Here is a 23,402-nt window from a genome sequence, read left to right on the forward strand (position 1 = left end):
CACTTGTGCAGCAATTTATGGTGACTTCAATGATGCCTGGCACGAGCCTTGTGTTTAAATCCAGTAGATCCCTAATCCTACAAAACATCATCTAGTCCTGGTCCTGGACCCACAGTGCAGTAAGTAAACTTAGGGCGTCGAACGTGTTACTGTTAGATCCATGGTAGACCTATTGTAGGGTCAAGTGTTAACTAACGTTAGCTCTGTCGCTCGTAAGTGACGTAGACATGATCTAGTAGTAGTAGTATAACGTTAGGCCAGGGCCCCTAGACCTAATCTATCGTAGGGCCTAGAAATCGTTAGATATAACCACGTAGACCCTAACACGGCAGGATTTTGTCTACACAGGTTCAAAGAAAATGGTATTATTGCTTGTCTAGACACGCGTAGGCCCTAACGTTAAATGATCTAGGCTTTCGTATTTTTTCAATTTATCTTGCCTGGGTATGTATGCTATTTTATATAACACATAGTGCATGACATCTTATTGCACTATAACAAGTACCAAGCACCTCCAAATTCTGAATTTGCCCTCAGGCAATTATATTCAATTCGGCCTGCGGCCTCATTGAATATAACTGGCCTTCGGGGCAAATTCAGAATTTGTCGGTGCTTATATTGTTATAGTGCATTCAGCCTCATGCACTATATATATAATATATATATATATATATATATATATATATATATGTATGTATATACACCTACATTGACATGTAGGTATTTTTTATAAATGGCTAAATACGTGACATTTGCATTTGCCAAGTCAAACTAGGACTCTAGACTGTCGCTGTACTATATCAATGAAAAATAACGATTTTCGTGAACAGGGAACCAAATCGCGGAAAATATGATTTGGGTTTGGCGTAGCAGGGACTACACTGACAATTGGGACGTCCCCTTCTTGAGTTCCACGATCAAATTTGTCTATACCCAACATGTATTCGACATGAACAACACAAGGATACTATAACAAGTTTTCTTTCTCTATCTCTCTTTTTCTTTCCCTCTTTCTATCTTCCGAGACTTGGCATGGCACAAACACAATTCCACAAATGTTGATCTGCACTCAAGGATGAAATTGCGTTATAGCACGCTCTAGCGAGCTCTCCTACAAAGTCAAGATCAGAGTACGTCGCGTCTCACACGGATGGGAAAAAAATCTACTCCTTTTACTCCCACCCCTACCATCCCTAGGATACCGTGGTCACAATGGTAAAAGAGATGTGGAGAATATCCGAACGCTTGAAGAGCGATTGAAGGTGGGTGTATGGACTTCTCTCACAACGATAAAAGCAAGTCTTAATATATCTCTGTCTAAACCCTTTTTTTATGTGTTTCTTTTTCTTTTCCTAGAAAGGAATGTCAGATAGGTTTTGTTTGAAATAAGAATGTAATGAAAAAGTTTTAATACAAGAAACGGAGGGCGGAAACAGCCATGAAAGTAGTTAGATCTCTTTTTTACATTGTCTCTCTCGGTCCCTCATGCAAAATCTTCGTGTATCAGAATTCTCCTTCTCTTCTTACAAAGCTCATTTGTTCGGTTCGTGTCGCCTTTCCACCTTAAATGATGCAAAGTGTAGCTAATCGTGTGGCTAAGAGGTACGCAGCTCTTTGGGAAAGAAATACAATTCGAGTCAATGTCACCCCCAATTTGGACGGCTACACAAGTTGATGACTTTCTCTAACCCCTCGTGCTGAACAAACTCTTGGATACCCAAACGCCGGCAAAACAATCAAGTCGTAGAGACTAATTGCCAATATTTCCACAAGGGTCGTGCAATGTCGCGTGTATACGTTGCCGCTGGAATTTTGGTTGCTTTTTTCGTGGCGCCTACATTGGTCACGCGGGTAACGGCTTCGTGGCGCTTCTGTTTGTGTCTTGCGGGTTTTTCTCTAGTCAATGTTAGCTTGGCGAACAATCAAAGAGACATTTGTAGATGAATAAAATGCAATTAGTTTCCTTTTTTTAACCCTTCAAGTTCCATAAAGCAGGTTTCATTATGGGGTGATTCTGTATTTTTTTTTTATTACGATTTCATATATCTAATGTTAGTGCTTCGTATAAGGGAAATAAGAAATCACATTTCACTCGAGCCCCTTTGCTGTATTACATGCTTTAATTTCGGCTGCAGATTCTGTTTAAGCTCTTTACACAATAACTGACATTTTCGATAAATAAAGCCCCTCTCTTACATTGGCAATTTCATAAAATTCCTTCTGAGTTTATGCAGATTTCATGAATTTAACAATACATTCCATCTAATCATTTTCCAATATTAGGAGCGCAGTAAACTTCATATCATGCCAATTTAATGGTAATCGGATGGAAGTTTCTTCAACAAAATACCGCCCCCAAGACTTTATGGGTCAGCAGAGGGTTTGGTCCACACTGTCTTTGAGTGAAGCTCAGAATTCAGGGATGACATCTTGCCTAACAGGGCGTCCTAAACTTGACAATATCAGATAGCGGACTAGCACTATAGTTTTACCAGGTTGCAGCATTGTGCAGTATGGTAATAATGTCTTTAATAAGTCATTTTGTGACTTAATGCATACTTAATGATTGCTAAACGCATATGTTGATGATGAACAAATTTGATTAGTATGTTTACTCACATTAGATTACCACGCGTTACGGACACTGAACTGCATTTTCCCAAAAGGGCTTCATGTTATGAATGCAATATCAATGTTGACAACCCGAGGGTATAATAATCGAATGAATAACAACGCAGTGTATAAAATCTAGATGGCCAAAGTCTTGTTCTCCTCTACTCAAACGTCGACGAGTGATCATATTAGGGACTTTTCGATTTGCACGTTGAGCCAGGCGTCACCCTGTTCTGACGTAGTTTTTACATACTGCGCATGCGCGAGTGTCGACCCTCGGCTCATCGCACAAATTTCGAACGCGTTAACCCCGGTTATCACCGTCCACCCAAATCGGTTGCGCCGCGCTCAACCCACCTTGCTATGACGTCACACTCCTCTCGGGTATCGTGCGAAAGAGCACGATGACTCTCGGGAAATCCGTGCTCAGTTCACCTGTTTTCCTTTTTCTTTCGAGAGAATATTTATATTCTAATTACATGAAAGCTTATGATCTTGATACGTCACAGCAGGAGCGCTGACATACAAACTACAGCCTCTGGTACCTACTTTATTTGCCCGTTTTCACTGCTTCGCACTTTGCAACTGCCTACCGTAGTCCCACATATGCATTTACACGTAACGCTGTACGCAAACAGATCTTGGTGCTTTTGGCCTAGCTAGTGCAGCAGTGCATTTGCCTAGTAGTCTTACCATGCTTCATGTTTTAGAATCCACATAATTCCTCCCAGGATACGCATCTAGTCAAAGTCAAAATAAATATTACAGGTACAGAAACGAGTCACAAATTCCGCATATATGCACGCAAGGCACAGGTTGCCTCCTGCACACGCCACGAGACGTGACGCCGGCGCCCGAAATCGAAATGTGTTTTAGCAGCGGGTCAACGTACAGACGTGACGCCTTGACGTACGGTTGCGCTCGGCGGCACATCCTTCTCGTTCACCCAATCGAAAACTCCCTAATATTAATAGCGGGTACCACGTTGGAAGACTTCTGTGGAATGTCGGTAAGCTGGGGCGAGAGTTTATGGGGACTTAACAGATGCATGCAGGGATGTATGCGAGGGAATGAGATCAGGGTGGGGTGTGGTGGGTGGCGGAGGAGGGCTGGGTGGGAGGAGGAGGAGGCGCAATCATCACGCGTACCCTGCATGAGAGCACATAAAGCACCAAGGTGGCGCCACCGCAGAGATAGTGATGGATCGTCGATATTATCGTTCCAACACGATACGCAGATGAAAGCACATTATCTTTTCATGAGGCGTAATGGGTATCGGTACTCCTCCACCTCCGATCGCTTGCTGATGATAGAAGATGTCATCTGTAAAGTGTTGCGGGGGCCTCGAAAGGAAATAGATCCACCATCTCTGTTTAAGCCACTTGAAAAGAAAAGAAATGGTCCATATGTATGGTGGACAGCTGAGTGAAGTTCATTCAGTGAGGAGATTAATGAATAAATCAAAACTCAAAATCACACGAAGCAGTCATGCAAATCCATCTCGTTTAGAAGACGCAATATTCGAGAAATGTCCAAAATGTTGAGTTGAAATAGCAAGAAGGCGATTAACATCCAGATATGTCTAATATCGATTAGCAATTGCATGTCAGTAATCCGCTCTTCTGACGCACATGACACGGTAAAGGTGAAATACATGTACTCTGGCAACGTGTGGGGTGGGGGAGGGGTTATCATTGGAGCGTGGTCCTACAACTCTGGCCTCCAAACCCACGTGACTTCCATTTCTCTTCTTCTCTCCTTCCTTCTCTTCATCTCTTTCCTTTACCAGTTCCTTGCATCTCATATACTCGTCTCTTCCCTCTTTTTCTCGTTTACATTTACCACTATCATACCCATATTTCTCTTACCACCCTGTATTCCCCCACCGCCCTTCCCTCTCTCCTCCTCCACTCTCCTCCTCCTCCTCCTCCACTCTTTCTCTCTAACTTTCTCCTCTCCATCTTCTTCCTAGTGTTTTCTTCTTCTTTCTACTTTCGCTGCATCCCACCTTTTTTCCTACTTTGTCCTTACTTTCCCTCCGTCTCTTCCTGTCATTTCATTCCCCCCCCCCCTTTTACATGCCCTCCCCCCCCCCCCCATTTCATTCTCCTCAATCTTTATAGTACTCCCTTCTTTTGTCTCCCCTTTTCTCCTCTTCAACCTTCCACCGGTCCATCTCCTCTTCTTCCTCCTACTCCTCCCGTTAGCCCCATCCTCAGGATGACTCTTCTTCCTCCTCCCTGGCCTATTTGTTCTTCTTTTTCCTCTTACTCCTTCTCCTTCTCCTCCTTCTCCATCGCTCTTCCACTAAGTCTTCTCCCCCTCTTCCCTTCTCGGCATCTCTCCGATGCGTCCCGCGGCCTATTACAGGAGTACTGATGGATCTCGTTGGTATGCCGTGCCTTCCCATGGTAATGAGTCTTCCTAGTGACAGAGTCGGGGGTTTTAAATATAGCCACCTCGGATAGACTCTCGAGGCTTATTTGAGGTAACGTTCTCCCGGAATACTCGCAACGACGGAGCTCTGCACTCTGCACAACGCCTCTCCACCGGCAGCTTTGAGAGCGACATGGTCGTAAGGGTCAACACTAGGGACGAATGTCCCCCCTAAATCTTAAACGTGGTGGGCCTATTGGCAAACACTGCCAACTGTCGTGATACATCACGTGTTAATAACATCTGGCATCTCCACGAATCGACCGGGGCTATCATGGTTGAACTTTGATTGAATGTGCTCGAAACATATTGATCACCTTCCCATGTTTACGTTGTTAATGTAGTACCTGTACTATCTCAAAAACATACACACAATCTCATTATAAACATCATACACATCTGTGTAGGAATAATTGTGTGCATGCATAGAATCATATACGTTATACCAAAATTTAGATAGAAAGAGAGGAATAGAAGGTATAAATCGATACATGATATGCAGAATTATTTTGTCGGCAGGAGTGTCTAACAATGATGTATCAAGACGATTCTTTCTATCTGAAACTGGCCTCGCTGCCATACACATGGTATTGTATCACATTTATAGAGTACATGTCCACATAATAGCAACATCATACGTAGTTTTCAACCTGGTATAGCGGTATAAATCAAATGAAACGAAACGAATGCTTAAATTACTGACCACACTCAAGATAACTGTGCTCTATATCATTTACTATCTGTTCACATGGAGACATAAACAGAGGGTTTCATCAAGAGTGCGATGATCCACAAAATCGATCATTAGAAAGCTGGAAACGTTGCTGCTTTAAAGCTTAAAACTCTCATCATGCTTCCTGTTGAAAAAAAAAATCAAGTAGATAGTCTGTCGGCACGGACTGCAATGGATGTGTCTCACAGGATTTATTCCAAGAAATCAAAACAAAAACAAAGACAAAAACACAACAGTGTTTATCGATAAACCTGTATTTCCAAATGCTGGACTCACAAGGATTTTGTTGATTAAAATTAACTTGCAAAGTGTAACTTTAACAACATGCGAAGACGAAGATATGGCGTTTCGAATTCTCACTCCAAGTCTTCGAAAAATATAAATCTTTCCTCCCGGATGTACACCGAGATGTTTGCGTGCACATACGTACCGGTATGACAAACTCCAGGTGTCCTATTTTCACGAAAAATTAATTCAAAATCGAATTCTATGTATACACTCAACGAGGGACCTTTTTGAATGAAATCAAATCATTTCGACTTTGTGTGTTTTCTTCTCAACGATCCTCCCCTGTAGTTTCTGTGCAATGGTCCTTAAGGTGCGATCACACATCGCCGGTTTAGATGGCGGTTCATGGCGATTCTCAAACCGCCGTGAACCGTGTCCCAGTGATGGCGGAAAGCACTTTGACTACGTTCTCAACACGTTTTGAACACGGAGCAAACGCGGATTGACGCGGTAGTAACACGTATCGTCCCGGAAGGTGGAGGAGTCCATACCAAGCCCATGTAGTTGGATGCAATCAGAGCCCTTTCACTTGTCCTCAATGGGTTTCAACGATGAGCGTTTTGCTTTGTTAGGTAAACACAATTTTAAAGAAATTATGAAACGGTGTTTTACAGATTGATATAAGTGATGCAACAACCAATTACCTTCAAGTTTCAATGTGACTTTTCTCTTTCTCTTTTAATTCTTAAAATATCCGTATTAACTGTCATTAAAAAGACATACCTATCAAAGCAGAATCCAAAATAGTTTCAAAAGTTTCCTGTTCATTTGTGGGTTTATTTATCAAGTGATGTACAAGTACTTGCTTGTTTCAACATCTCTCTTTTTTTATTCTTTCTTAATTAAGTTTTCACATAATTATTTGGCGTGTTGAATTTAAGATCTTGTTGCTTGTTTATCCATGTTTTCACAAAATTGCTCCTTCTTATCTTTCAGAGCTTCTTGTGAAATATGAGCCTAGGAGAGTTCCTAAATCGTAAGGGGAATCTGTATGTGATACCCTCGATCCATTACGACAAACTACTATATATGGCAAACGTGGTTTATGCCTCCCCAGAACTGTGGAACAGCATCCCAAGTGATAGAACATGCAAATTCCATCAATAAGTCCAAAATGTTTTTAAATACTTAACTGTTAAAATAGTAACATAGTGATTGTAGATGATGATTTATGCAACATGTTACTGTTTCTGAAATTACATTTTCCTGTTTATCTTTTTGTTCCCCCTCTAAAGCGCATAGAGACCTTGCCAAAGGTATTATGCGCTATATCAAAGACCGGTAATGATGATGATATAATAATGATATCTTTAACAGCAGTCAATAAAAAAGACATATTATGTACATTATACATTATCAAAGAAGCATATATAGTATTATGTGCATAGTTTCCTCTTTACTTACAGGTTCATGTAACATAATAATGGTGTTTTTTCAAGTTTCAACATTGCTTTTCCCTCTACTCTCTTAAGTTTCACTATATCTGTATCAACATGTCTTACAAAAATGGCATACATAATCACGAAAGCAGAACCTAACATATTTACATAAGTCTTCTGTGTTTAACACGTTGCTGGCCATCTTAAAAGCTGTTAAGCTTTGTTAAAATTATAAACTTACCTTTTAATGTAAATGATGTACTATTCAACATACCTAACAACTTTTTGAACATTAAACTTTATTTGTTACTGTATATGTGTTAAAGAAGTAAGGAAACTGTAGCATTCAATATATTTGCCCGTTCTTGCATTATGGGTTCATCTTTGCGTTTATCTCCATTTTTTACTGCTCCGCCACGAAGTGTCGCCGGAGCCATTATTCTCTTTTAAGTTCATTGTTTCTTTTCGCTTGAAATTTAAGGCGGTGTTAACACGGTATTATCACGGATCCTGCGGTGCAAACACGGAGGATGCCGTTCTTAACACGATGAACGGCGATGTGAACACGGTCCATTTCAAACCGCCAAGACCGCCACGAAAAATTAAACATGTTTAATTTTTCTGGCGGTTCCCCGCGGTTCCCCGCGGTTCTCGGGGTTCATGGCGGATGGGTGACGGATGACCACGGTTTGTGTACGGTGTAAACACGGTCTTTGGCGGAGCACGGCGATTTGCTGAACCGCCATGAACCGCCATCTAAACCGGCGATGTGTGATTGCACCTTTACCGAACAGTGCAGTGTGTGACGCCTTTCCTTGTACATTGTATTCATATATTATTGTCATTTGTTATTTTTTCCCTTTGACTGTTTGTCCTACCTTGTCATAGATTCACAGGAAGGTCCACGGATCTCGACCAGAGACAGGCCATGTTTTCATTACGTCGCTGTTGTTTGTATTTTAGCATTGAGGAGTTTGTTTGTTTGTTTTTTTTTTCGTCACTGTTTTCTCTTTTCTTCTCTTCTCTTCACACCATGGCAAATATTTCGGGACATTGAAATGAAAGATTCGATTTGAATAAAACTTACACAATCTGGAATGTAAAGGTTAGAGCCAACTGGGCACCATTGGTGACTTGACACTTCAAAAAGTGTGGTTAAAAATGAAAAAAAAAACTGACATTATGGCGTTAGGTTAGTAAATTATCTAATTTTCCATTCGAAAGAGACAGGGAAAAAAAATCAGTAATTGCGACTTTAATACGGCGCCTATACTCGTCTCCCACTCATGTCAATGCATATTGAGAGTCACTGCGGTTGAGTACAACCTGTTCTGTGTAGGTCCTATACATGGATCGCGATGTTGAGAGTTTGGAGATGTTATTATGACTTTCGGTCAATCAAAATCAAGCTTTCTTTTTGTTTTATTTCTATGTCATGCCAAGCGCAGTTTATCATGCTACAATCCCGAGCAATACATTCATTCTCTAACGGTTTTGGCGACTGTTTACAGTAGAAGGATGTAGATAGTAGATGAACAGATTTGAGGAAGCTCTTTAGAAAGACTGAGAGCGAAACAAAAAGAGTGGTTATCTCAGTAGATTATTCTATTCTTAACGAGCAAAAAAACAAAAGGCGACGTCAGTAACTATAGGTTGGATGATACCTATTACGCTAGCAATCCGTCATGGTGAAGTGAGCGTCAAAAGAGAGGGGACCGTTTTAGAACACAAGCCGTGTTGTCCTCTTTCGCCCATAATTCCACTTTACGAAGTCTCTGGGTACACTTAACGTCTCATGAAGGCGGCAGAAGCGTCACATTCTCCCCCGTGCTCTGATTCTCCAAACCGTCGTTGCCTTGATAAGTAATGACAAGGTGACTGATCAACAACGAGAATAGCCCTGTTGAAAATGTCATCGTGCCTCGCGAATCTCGCGAAAACTTCAGCGAAAGTGACATCGTTCAAATGGAGTGAAAGTAGATTCAAGTGAATTTCACGCTTTGCTTTCACCTATATACGGCATGTTGTCCTCAAAATGTTTCAAGGGCGCAGGACAAAACAGTATGCAACAGCAAACAGCCAGGCAAATCTGTGACTGCAATCAAAATGTTCACAATGCGACGAAGTTTGCATGTTGTTCAGAAAGCCATTTTTAACCATTGTCCAAAAATAATGCGTAATCCATTTTTTTTTCAATCATAACTAACGTAAGGATAATAGAGTATGATTTATGACTAATATACGTCCACGCGCAGGATTGTGGTGAACGCACGTTTACATCCGCCAAATTTCATATTGTGTTCCAAACGCCAATGCATTGATTTAAAAGGGCATCCAGGCGATTTAGATATTATCACACCATATAGTGCATAAATCAATTGTGCCATGTACATATCTGTGGAATTTGTTGTGGTCCCTGAGCAGTAGAAACAATTAATCTGAAAAACACAAAACAAAATACACTGAACAAGGACGTTGACGATATGAAGACGCTCATATATTCCCGCAATGTAGAAATGTCATCCATTACAATACCACTTGTTCAATCAGTTCATCTATGTAGAATGTATGCAAGCTTTCTTCTTTCAATCTGCTTCTTTTGAGCACCCAATCATGCATTCTTATGTGAAGCTGCTCCGTCGTCATCCTCGTTAATTGTGAATTGTCATGAATTTCATCAACATTCTTATTCCTCATCCCAATCACTGTAAATTCTGAAAAAAAGTCTGTACCCAGTATTACCAACTTATAGCTGTTCAAATGCAAATGTCGAAAAAAAAAGCAAAAGCATGAAGCAGCTTGTCAAGAGCATTTCAATTTTGGCACTGTATCCTGCGAGTGTGCGAAAAGGATTATTCCAGAAATAAGCAAGCAACCCCTCAAGACAAGCACACAAAAGTAGCAAACAGATGTCATGTTTATAGACTCATAATAACACGACTGATTTGAAAATCAGAGCTGAGGTCAGATGAATCACATCAATTTAACAGTACGACTCCCCGGTAGATCCGATATCAGGAAAAACAAAACAATGAAAACTAACTTAATTTGTATGTATGTGTGCTACCCAAAGATACTCAGTACTCTCTTTGATGCAACTTTATAAAACTAGGTTGACACTTACGTGCATACAATCCCTCTATTTATTTTTTTTTGGGGGGGGGGTTGTTTTGTTTTTGTTTTTTTTACAATCATAACTAATCATCTTAAGACTTATGACTACTGTCCCAGGAGAATAGGTTTTATTTTATTTTTAGTTCAGAATGGGATCGTCCTTCCTGAATTACATTACAATGTTTGCATGTATACTGCACTTTGATCGGATTTTATCCCCAAGGCAATCTCGTACACATTTTGCTTTTTCATTGACATGTCTGATGAAAACGAGAATGTCTTATGACATTCTAAAAGCAGAAAAAGAGCTATAGAATTTGGGGCTTATTTTACCATCTACTTGATATTTCGGTGAACATTAAGCGAAAGAGCGTGATAGTTAAAAAAAAAATAAGTAAAAATGTTTTCATCGCCGTGATAGATCAATATCGTTGATAGTTGAGACATTGCAGTTGTGATATCGTAAACATGCTTTCTTTCTTTCTTCAACAAAAGTTGAGAATAGTCAAGACTCGTCATAAATGCCATGAGTGTTCAGATACATAAAATAGTACAGTAAATGCTCGCGTAATCATTTTTTCCCCTCGAAACTTATGAAGTATTCCTAAGCATTCTTGGAACAGATGGGAGAATGAAGTGTGTGGGTCTGTTTTTGGAAGGAATGACCCCTTGTTTGGTGGACCATGATCTTGTTTACTGATCTTGTATTCCCCTGCTAGAAAGTAAACACCCATCTTACAGCATCTGCTCTGTCGACATTGCTATGGATAAGAAGATTGGAAATACTGACGTTAACAGATTTTCAGGTGCCCTGAATATTATCACGTTTTAAAATTACGCATCGCAAGCATATAGGTGGTTATTAGACTGTCGCGCATCGAAAAGCATGTTCAATCACTTACCTATTGGGAGTGTAACACGAACTTGGCGACAGCTTGTTGAATAACGGGTCACCTGCAGCAAGATTTACTGGCGGAGCACAGGCCGGCAAATCAAGGCGAAGTCAGGGCGTGGAGAAGAGTCTGTAAGATCCATATGTCTGAGGATGGTCAGACGAAGGAACGTTAATAGATGGGGGTGGCACCGAACTCCGCGTCTACAACCTACATTCCGTAGCAGTAATCAAGACCACTTTCTCTCGCCTAACCTCTCCAACATCCCCCTTGCAATAAGAGTGATTCTCTCTCCCTCTCTCTCTCTCTCTCCTTCTATTTCCCTGTCTATCTCTCTCTCCTTATCCTCTATCTCTCACTCTCTAGACATCTATCTCTGTCTATATCTCTCGCCCCCTCACCACTTCCATGTCATCTTCTTCTCTCCTACAGCAGACCGCCACCACCGTCCTCACGTCTGTTCGTCAATGTACCACTGCATTTGGATTCCCGTCTATTTTGCTCCCTTTTATCAGTCAGCGTGATGGTTGTTGTTGCGACGTACATGAAATAATCCCAAATATAACATGTCCATGAGGGCAAACTTGACCTAAACTTTGCCAAACTGGCTCGGAAGAGATAGACCTGGGGAGCTAGGGAATGACGGTATGCACCGCGACAGGGTGACAGATAAGGAAGTGACAGGCAGCACGCACTGGGGCAAGGTTGCAACTCAGCTCTAGGTCTTTATTTCCCTTCCTGCTTCGCATCCCATTCGAGCCAATACGGCTGAAATTAAAAATACATCGCAGCATGCAATAAACCTGTTCCGCCTGGGCGCACCGTTGGGCACCGGCCAGTTCGAGCGAAGTCAGTGAGCGCTGGGTCTAGTAAGCCGGAGCAAGGCCAGGGGTATGTCACCCTGGTAGTTCCTTGCAGACCCGCCCCGCATCGGTTTAAGGGCGGGGTTTCCGATACCCTACCCCCCTCCCATCTCACGCAAGCAATCATGGACAGACTTCAATGGAATAAATGGGAATCCGAATCCCAATCATGCACCCCACCCCATCTTGTATCCCTCCCTTCTTATTGTAATCTTTCAATCTTTCTCTTTTTCCACTCTCTCTTCACGTGTTTTCAATTGGGTCGATCATGTACCCTGCTTCCATCATAAATCCATTTTGTTGCTGTCATGCGCCATAACCATCCAAAGCAAAATTATCTGGGTGAAAAGAAGTACACCGGGCATTTTACGATGGTTTGATGAGGCGCCGAGCCGCGCAGAAAAAGATGTAATTCGATCCTACTGCGACTGCCGCAGTTGTGTGTACGTATTTGTATACGTGTGCGTGCGTGCATAGCACGTGTATGTGTATAAGGTTCACAAATATTTGGTCAGAGCATTGCAAAGGCAAATTAGTCAGCCCCCCCCCCCACAAATATTTTCAAGGAGCAAACATGTCTTATTAAATCTCAATTGACGCGACTTGTTTCCCTCTAAAGACTCATTTTAGACGTGTGTGTGAGAGTGCGTGTGTGTGTGTGTGTGTGTGTGTGCGTGTGTGCGTGTGTGTGTGTGTGTGTGTGTGTGTGTGTGTGTGTGTGTGTGTGTGTGTATGTGTGTGTACTTAAAACCTAAGCCGAAGAACTGAAAAAGGTAATTTCTAGGGATAAATAAGGTAATCCGGACAAACGTTCATTAGATTCGTCAGACTTGAACGCGTTTTCTGAGCAGCTATATGGTACCGGACCCAAGGAATGTAGGTTTTAACATGCTCAGATTAACAAGCCTGTCTTTGTATCATCTGCCTCGGTTATGGTTGTATGGTCATTAAGCCTACCGCCAGCTGGTGCACCGTCATTAAAATTTGCTTTATCTGGCAATCATCACAAGATATAAAAGAAAAACAAAAACATGAAAAAATGTCTTCACGCAGTTAATCCAAAGGCAAAAGCATATAAAGGCAGGGAATAGTTTCAATGTATATACACCAAGTGAGAAGATAAACATTATTAACATCAGGCCACATTAACTCTACAGACATAAACCTGTAATGAAATAGATTATATATTTTCATAAATATATAATTTTTTTTTAAGGAAAAGAATGTAAAGAATTATAAAGATGTCAAAACGCCTAGCAGTTGGCAGAATAGACCGGCCCTGTTATGTATTCAGATTTTATACATGCTTTGTTCACAAATGTTGCCCTTAACAACCTCAAAGCTTGCCTGACCTCGCAACAACTAAGCGAATGTCTACCTTAGCAACTTAATGGGAGGGAGCAAGTGAATTCTAAATGCCTCGTTACCAGATTGTTGGGGGATAAAAGCAACCATAGTTGTAATAAATTACAGAAACGGTCCATTTGGGGGCCGTGCTTGAAAAAATCAGTTGCAAAAACAAACACACACACACACACACACACACACACACACACACACAAACACACACACACAATGCAATTAGATCTTCGAGATTGCGGAGGTGTCAGAAAGTTATTGAAACGAGAGAAGGGGTATAGGGAAAGACAGATAGACAGACAGACAGACAGACACATTCACTGGTTAATGGTCTTCCTCCAGTTTATAAGAGGACATAAATCGCTACTAAATTGTCTAACTACCAACTGTATTCTTATGTTTCGTTATTTGATATTGTTTTAATTAACGTGGCAACCTCTCCACAGCTACATCGATCCGCTCGACAGGTTTTTGTTAATTATATGAGGGTTTTTCTCTGTTCTTGGGAGGAAAATCGAAGAACGGGAGCGATAACAACCAGATAGTTCAGGGTTCGAGACTCAGTTTGAGACCAGCTGACCAAAGGTTCAGTGTTACCATGTTCGTCACCTATGCTACTCGGCCATGCGCTCTGTCTATTTCGGGTTGGCAAATGATAAAGCCAGCAATGAACCGTTCAGTAAATAATGCAGCTCAATATAATAAAAGAACTTTTTTTACTCTCAATATCGTAACGGACTTTGGGGCACCAAGTCTTCCAAACCGGTGGCTGAAAATTTCATCAGATTAAGTATTACATTAGAAGAGCATTGTAATAGTTGTTATTGTTTTATCGACGGAAATGAGTGACAGGTTTTTTGTTTGTTTGGTTTTTTTTTTTGTTTCTTTGCCATAGAATTTGTGCCATAGTTGAGAGTTAAAAGACATACCGATTGAAAAAAAAAATATGATTTGCACTTTTGTTTGCATTATCCAGGCATCCACGGGACTTGTGATGAATCCATCGACGTTCCTCGGTGTTCTATTTTGAGCATAAAAAAAAATACAGTTTGAAAAAAAAAAAAAAAAACTTTGCGCAGTAAACACACAATAGTGCGAACACAATTTACCAGTGGGAGACTTCCTAATGACCTCTCAAAGAAATAGAATTGATTTCTGTGCAACACACACATACACAGACTTGCTGTTGTATAAAGGCCAGGCATATCACAATAGTCGTCTGGCCTTGCCTATATGCAATGAAGAACCGTTCATCTGAAATAATGCTTAAACCACTTCACGTTACCTCAGTGGTACAATGGTTCCTGATTTTGGTGCGGTTTTTCCCCCTCATAAAGAGGTTTCATCCACCACGCCTTTCATATTACGAAATATATACGCAAAAAGGAGTTCTGGAACTTGCATCGATTTATTTCTCAGGAATTGACATTCGTCATTAATTTCCTTCATCAAACAATAAACTTGACATAACACAGACATCCTCTTCCTCTTCCTCTTCATCAAAAGATCTGACATAATTTACATTTGATTCTCCCCTCTCAAGACAGATTTTGTCTTCCATCTCTCCCCCACCCTCCTCTATTTCTCTCTCTCTCTCTCTCTCTCTCTGACAAACCTGTTTCGTTCATACATTCTCTGTGAATCTAGGTGTTATCTAGGTGTTAATCAATTTACTGCCACCAGTATTTTTTTTTTATCTATCATTTCATCGGTATGTTTCTCTGTCATTTCATCTATCCATCTTTCGGTGTACCAGGCTAATTCTTTCTTTGTATCACTTCTAATTGTCTAAACATTATAGGGTTTTTTTCTTCTTCGTCCAAAGTCTTTCTTCGTCTATACTTTCACGACGAATTTTTCACTCCCCTCTGTCCCTCAATCTTCTTATCCCTTCCCTTCTTACTATTTGTTTCTCTCTGACTTCTTCTTCTCCTTATTCTTTCGTCCTTTCCGATCTAAAAGTTGTTTTTTTTTTGTCTTCCATCCCCATCTAGCCTCTGTAGACGTAGTACGGAGACTTTTAATGCGCACCCTGTTCCGGATATCAGCTGCCGACAAAGCACATTGACATCAGTACCCTGTAGTTGCGAAATTCGGCTTATTTGTTCGCGTCCCTGAATGGTCCTGACTGATCTAAATATAGCCCTGCCCCCAAAATGGAATGAAATTGTATGACTTTTTTCTATGCGTACAAAAGAAGAACATAATATGATATGGCACTGGGTAAATGACTGCGCATTCCTATCACAGGCCGCGCTGCGAAAGGCAATCGCTTGTCCTAAACGCCGTGTGATACTCATTAAAATTATTATTATTTTTTTTTTTAAGTTTGAGAAACTAAATAACGTGGATGAAGTTGTTGGGGTTTTTTTCCAACAAAAACATATATCTGTCTCCAACAATGTCTAGGTTAAGTTGGGTCACGCAGGAGAAAATGTTGATTGCTTTTCCTTACCATCTAAGACGTGACTGTGATTTCTGTCCATTGCTAACTTCTGTGCATTTTTTTTTGTGTGTGTGTGTGTGTGTGTGCATCTACAGATACGGCCTGAGGTTAGGAGTTATCTTTCGTCATCGAGAAAGACAGAAGAAAGACAGGGAAATAAAGATAGGTAGAGAGGGGGAGGGGAGGGGAAGAGGAGAGATAAACAGAAAGGCATGAATGTGAGAGTATACATGATCTAAAATAAAGGAAATCGAGTGAGAAAGACAATCAGGAAAACACAACGTCTGTTTCTCTTGAGTCATGCAAGATCGAAAAAACGCCTTTTAGCGATCACGCTTCCCACTGTACTCGACCTTGAACACGAGGGTGGTCGAGTTCCACAAGTACAGTTTGCCAGTTTTGTCGCCCCTTATGCTTACATGACTGTGTACTTTTCTATCTAATGTGAAGGAAAATGTGTATGCTTTTGTTGTTGTCCCCGACGGATCTACTCGTACTTACTGAATCGAATTCCCGGCTTACGCCTCATTTGCTGAATGAAGGGAGCGCAGAGACTCACACGAGCGTTGAAAAGTGACAAATGTTTTATTAAAGTTGTGTTGGCTTGCGTTTGGAGAACACATAGGTCTATATTCATTATGCATCAATGTTAGTGGTAAGGATTACCAGTACTGGTATATCGCTTCAATTTTCTAGAAAACATGGATTGATATACATTGTAACTGAACAGCACAGAGAAAGAGGAAAAAACCAAAGATCCTAAAAGTTGTTATTTCCTAAAAATGTATATCAGTGCCTGTTTATCTTCTATTTTGAGTTGAGTTTATATTTTTTGTGCTTTTGTTTTAGTGCTTTGGGTAAAGAATGCAAAAGCAACAAAAGATATCAATGGTTTAAGGTACACACACACACACACACACACACACACACACACACACACACACACACACACACAAACTCAAGACAGCACTCAAGGAGAAAGTTAGTCACGTTAAAGTTTTCTCCTAATTTGAACTCTTCTTTGAGAATTGAAAGGGCCAAATTTCGGCTGCGCTCAAGTATCCGCGAAGAAATCGTTTAGCCTTGAATGTTTGTCCACATTCTCAGCTCATCTTAGGATGATACCGAATGTCGAATTGTTGTCAAAGCAAGACGAAATCAAGTCCTAAACATAAAACATACTCTGCGCGTTTTTATAGCAAGTATGACAGAAGTCCGAAGGGCGAGGTATGCGAAACGAGTGCGACAAACGGCTTTAGCAGACTTTTTTTTTTTTTTTTTTTTAGCAGACGACTCTGAATATCGATCTCTGCCTCTGCAGATACGAAATATCGTCTGAAGATGATCGATCACGATGTGGCTGCTAGGAGGACGGCATTCTGCCGATCTCTTAGAAGCTTCCCCTCCCCTACCCGTACCACCCCCCCCCCCCCCCGTGTTACTGCATTCTCTCTTCATACATGATAATGCATGGACGATTAATAAAGAACACTATTATCTTTCGAAAGTTCTAAGTGATTTTCACAGGTACTGGTAACAATTCCGGCCTAAATATTTGCTCCTCGAAAGTAAATTCGCATCGATACCGTCCGTGCTCTTGTTTCACGTGAAGTGCTGTGGAGCATCGTTTCTGGGTCAATCGATCCAGCCATTAGTGAAAATACAGGCCAACGCACTCCATGCTCTTCTGAGAAACGGTGATTGTATAGAGTGTGTCATATATCGGCGTTGTGCAATGACTGTCATGATGACCGATTCAGCGAAACCTCCTTTAATCTTGAAAGAGTTAGAGGTATTAGATTCACTCAGCATTAACGTGTCCTCACGAACTGGGAATTCAAATTTCGTGTACCCACGAATTTATCATTTATATTCTGCAGCTGCCTTAAGATGCTTTGGTACTTCACGGTACGACTCAGCGGCGACGTCCAGACTACTTCCGTCGAAGTAACTCCCTGCAAGCTTTTTCATTCGTTTTGCTAAATAGAATTCGTCAGTTTGTCTTCCTTTTTTGTTTCCTTGAGAATCCGATTAGCCTTATACATGCCATGCGGTCTATCAAAATGAACAGAGAAAGAAGTGTGTATTGTCATTCGTCCACAATTGCCAAAATGAAGTTAAGTGGGCGTTTCTTACGTAAGTGGACAAAAAATAATTATCTTTGTGTTTGCTGGTTGTTCTTGTTCTTGATGTTGTTGTTGTTGTTGTTGTTGTTGTTGTTTTTTTTTTTGTTTTTTTTTTTGCATATTAATACTCGTGTCCCTGCCTGGGAATTAATTTCAATACTGTTTATTAGATATTAATGTCTTCATAACGCTTGCCTCCTTAGTTTGTTACAACCTTTAATTTTTCAGCACTTTTCTTTTACCTTTCTAATCATTATGAACATATAGAATTGATTGATTAAAAGCATATATTGAAGATCAATGAAGAAATTACCTGGTTTTCAAACTATTTCAAAACGCTGCTTGTTCACGCGATTATATTCCCCTTCAGTGTTGAATGGCATTTGTCTCATCTCCTGATAGAAATGATCAGTCTGCCTGATTTTACTATTTTTTTTGGCATGGCTGCTGGGTAACCATGACAACTGAATTATAAAACAAAAATTCTGTGGCACTGATAGTTTAAGTTATTGACTTATCTCTTGTGACCTCGAAGGTAGCAAAAAATAATTATTCCTAATGAGTGAAACAATGGAAAAGTGATTTTAATTTCGTACCTGAAAACTCGGAAATGGTGATAAAACGCCATGCTTAAAAGTACTGCTGTTCACCAACAGCCCATGGACTCGAACTCAGGACTTCAAGTCATGAAAAGAGTCCTCGGGTTCACCAATCTGAGCCACAACAACTCAAGTTTTGATAAGCTTTTCGTGTATTCCAAGTATTGAGAAACACTCATCTCTTGTTTACCAACCATTCTAACCAGCTCAGGACCGCCACCTCAAAATGCTACTTACCTTGAACGCAGAGAGATTGCCGTTGGCAATGATGGAACTGAATAGGAACATTACTTGCACATGCCTAAGAGGTACTGTTTCCCCCCTCCCCACCCCCCATCCCCACCCCTCCACTCACCGCCCCCTCCCTCCCTCCCCATCCCGGCCCCACCTCCGCTACCCCAAATGGTCCTTCGCATTATTTCCGTTTTATTGCGACGCTATGTAGCGCAGCCAGCCGAGGTGTTTCACCTTTTCCGCCTCGAGAAGTTCGGGCCCATATCCATTTCACCTGAAGGAGTACACTGGATCATGTCAATGACAAAACATCTTCTACCTCTCGTCAAGTCCTTTCATCAGAAAGTCTGTCCCTAAGTGTGTATTTTTCCCCCCACATTCTGGTCATCTAAATGTGGAAAAAAAAAAGAAAATTCAAAAGTTTATCAAACACCGATAAAAAAAGGAGATAGGATTAGAACGAGAGAGAGACGTGGCGACAAAAACCGAACTGATTAAAAAAGAAAAATATATAGCCGAAAGGGGAGTTTGGGGGTATAATTAGATAAGGAAAGGGTACATAGATCGAAGCCTTACGCCCTTGTTTGGATTCGTGCGTGTGTGTGTGTGTGTGTGTGTGTGTGTGTGTGTGTGTGTGTTTGTCCATATCGGTGCGACCGTGTATCAAGGTAAACAGAAACAAAAACAATAAAATAGAGAGAGAGAAATAAAAACGCACCCTTTATTTGAAAAAGTCGACAATGACAGCAAGCATAACAATTATCGAAAGGAAACAATGAAAGAATAGTATGCGTAATATGGATAATAGATTGAAAGACCTTGACACACTGGCGACTATTGCTTATTATTTTTCGTTTCGCTCTATAACATCATACTCTGCCTTAACCTCGAACAGCGAGAGGTTAGGAAAAGAGGAGAGAATATACTCTCGCAATGAATTTTCCTTTCAATTGATTTCCCAGTTTTTCCTATACGAACAATGCTTGTGGACCTAATGACATGAGTTTGAATCTATTTCACACGGTCAAATGCGTTCTTAAGTCCCTCCCGTAGGTAATGGTAAAGAGACTTAAGTGCTTTGCTTACAACATTGTACGTTGACTTCCTCCCCTACCACGCCTACCAACATACTCGAACCTGGGGGCGTAATTTTGAGAGTCAGTGGTCTTGTCCACAGAGCTGCAACCGATCCATCATAATTATTATTCGAATAAAGTATCATTTTTAAGAATGGCATGGAAATATACAACATGAGATCCCTCTGAGAACAAGTGCATAATGATTATCGACGAGTGGAAGAGAGTTTTCGGTTTATCGCAGCGGATGTGAAATGTAACTGAAACTACTTCCATCAAAGAATTGATGAGCATGTACATACATATAGCTATGTATGTGTGCTTCTATTTTTGTAAATTTCACCCATAAATATTAAGCTACATGCTAAATAGCAAAAAAAAAAAAAAGTGACAGGATTTCTTACCAATCCTCTTTATGTTAATATCTAATCTCCTTTACGTTTCGTTTCAGTAAACCTTGTACAATGCAATTAAAAACAAGGGAGGAAAAATCCATCCCGGTTTTTGTTGAGAGTCGAAGTGATGAGGATCATCCCAAGGTGATTGATGACGTGTGTGTTGACACTACTCAATAGATCCCCCCAATTTAAAACATCTAATGGGGAATTATCGCCTAGATGTATAGGAAGAGACGCAAAGTCAAACAATGACACAAAACGCGAGACAGAATGGCTACTACAAGTGGCCATTCAGTAAAAATATACGCAGTTCATTATATACATGTATAATGGATGGCTGTCGGGTATCTTGATGAACAAAGAAAAAAAAAAGGTTAACTACCCTGAAGGCAAAATATCTTTAAAGTGGACAGACATCCCTCTTTGCATAATATATCGGCTGATCAACTATACACTGTCTTCCTTTGGAAACGAGTGGTGTAATGAAATTGAAGTAAGGACCCCTTTAAAAAGTCTAGCTCCGAAGCTTTATAAATGTCACCAATATGAAAAAACACACACGCACGTACAATTTAAACATATATATATATATATGTATATATATATATATATATATATATCTGTGTGTGTGTATGTGTGTGTGTGTGTGTGTGTGTGTGTGTGTGTGTGAATGTGTGTTGATGCGCGCGCGTGTGTGGTTCGTTTTAGCTGTTATCTTCCTCACTCTGACGTTGTTTCACAGTTGGTCATGATGATATAACATTCGTGACATTGCTGATACCTAGTAAATTTTATAATTTACTTACCTTGCGACAGATCTGATACTAGTACGTCATTCTCGTAAAGGGAGACTAAACTTACATAGAATAGAAAGAGCGTCTCGTGTGTGATAATAAAGATTGACAAAATATTGATCCCTGATAAGAGGAATGACACTCATAAGAGAATGTCATTTTTACAGAGATGTGGTGTCTTTTTCGAGCATTTGTTAATAAATACTTGTCTATTCTGACTTTATCGCTATTCCCCACTTCAGACCGTGTGTATATGACAAGGATTCAGATATCAGCTGTCAGAGAATATTATCTAATTTCAAAGCAATCAGACAGTTAATCACATCAGAAACAAGGTCATCAACCTGTATCCACCAGAAGGGGAAAGGCGGTAACATCGCTCATCACACTTCCAGACGATTCAATTAGTGGTTGGCGCCATTTACTATCCATAACAGCGAAGCGCGGACAGCGGACGTTGTATGTATTATATGATATAAGATGATGCATAGCGAGAAAGAAGTCAAAAACTCAGATTATTCCTAGTTTGTTTTTTCAGCGACAAGACAAGCGACGTTTGGGTGTGTCGTCAATGTGGTAGCAGGGGTGGTGGTTGTGGTGGTGATGGTTGTAATTGTGGTGGTGGTGGTGGTGGTGGTGGTGATGATGATGGTAGTGGTAGTGGTGGTATAATTGTGGTGGTGGTGGTGGCGGTGTGCATTGGGAGTATTATTGCGCTCAATCATAAATTAATAATTATAAGCACGAAATAAACTAATGGGATTAGAAATTAGAATACTATAGGCTAATGCGTCCTCAGTTGCAGACCAAGGCTGCAAGTTTCATGTTCAGCCTTCTTTTCAGCTCACGAAAAATTGGCAGGGTTTTTGACCAAAAAAAAAGCGTATGTTCCCTCTGCGCAAGAAAAAAAAAAATATTGTGCCATTACTCCCGAAATAAGGGGGGGGGGGGGTCAAAAGCCCGATAAGTCCCTGTAATCGCACGAAACCTTTTCCTCACCAGGGAGATTAGAGTCGCAGAACACTTGTTGGCCTTCTTTGGAGGATTTAGGACATGCTGTCATTGTGGACATCTCCTTTCGAATGGAATGCAGAATTAGGTCAACTCTTGCTTTAATCTCCACACTTTTATGACGTACTATATGGTGGCACAATAGACAGGGACCATGGGTCTACACAAAATCTGCCTACGCATCATATGCAAACATTAACATTATATACACCTGTAAGAGTTTTGTAAGTTTTAATCAATTTGTTTGTTTTATGTCTATGTGTGCGTTGGGTTCACTGTGTGTGTGCTCTTGGTTTTTATTTGCGGTATAGAACTAAATGCCGGTTATTGCCACGTTATTGCTGTTCGCTGTTACATTTCCTTGGGGACGAAGTTCCTCTCACGTTATCTATTTCCCAGGAAAGGAGATGAAAAGTCACAACAAGGCTTGAAGAAATCAAGCCGTAAAAAAAAACCACCAAAACAAAACAAAACAAACCAAGACCTGCGAACAAATAACTTTGTGCGAATCACACGGGATGTATTCAGAAGGGTACGTGTAGCCGAATGGAAATCTTCCACGCGATCATTGACAGAAACTTTGTTAATCAGTGTTAGCTTAACTTCAACTCGAGTTCCTTGTGTTCGTATACAGTCACTTCTAATCCCTTTTTTTTTTCATCAAGTCATTCACAATTGACAGTTACTAGGCATCCAGTGTCAGTGGCATCTTGAAGTAGTGGTGGACAGAAGTCTAAATACGATTATCCATATACCAAGTGTTAGTCGACTTTTCAGACGATGAGTGGAGAATTCCATGGAGCAATTTTCCTCAGTCATCTGGACATTGATGGGACCATTCAATACATCACCCTGAATGCACTCAGTCCATCATTGACGAGTTTACTAAAACTTATCGGCCCGAATTCGAGAAGGTGGTACAATTATTATTGAAACCATGGTTTATGCAAATTTCTTCTGCGTAAATACGATTGACATAAATTGCGTAAGCCAACAGACGTCCAGTAGTAAACGATAAGTGCATGCTTGTTAAAGGTACG

The sequence above is a fragment of the Diadema setosum genome, chromosome 18 (genome assembly GCF_964275005.1).
Source record: "Diadema setosum chromosome 18, eeDiaSeto1, whole genome shotgun sequence".
Lineage (NCBI taxonomy): Eukaryota > Metazoa > Echinodermata > Echinoidea > Diadematoida > Diadematidae > Diadema > Diadema setosum.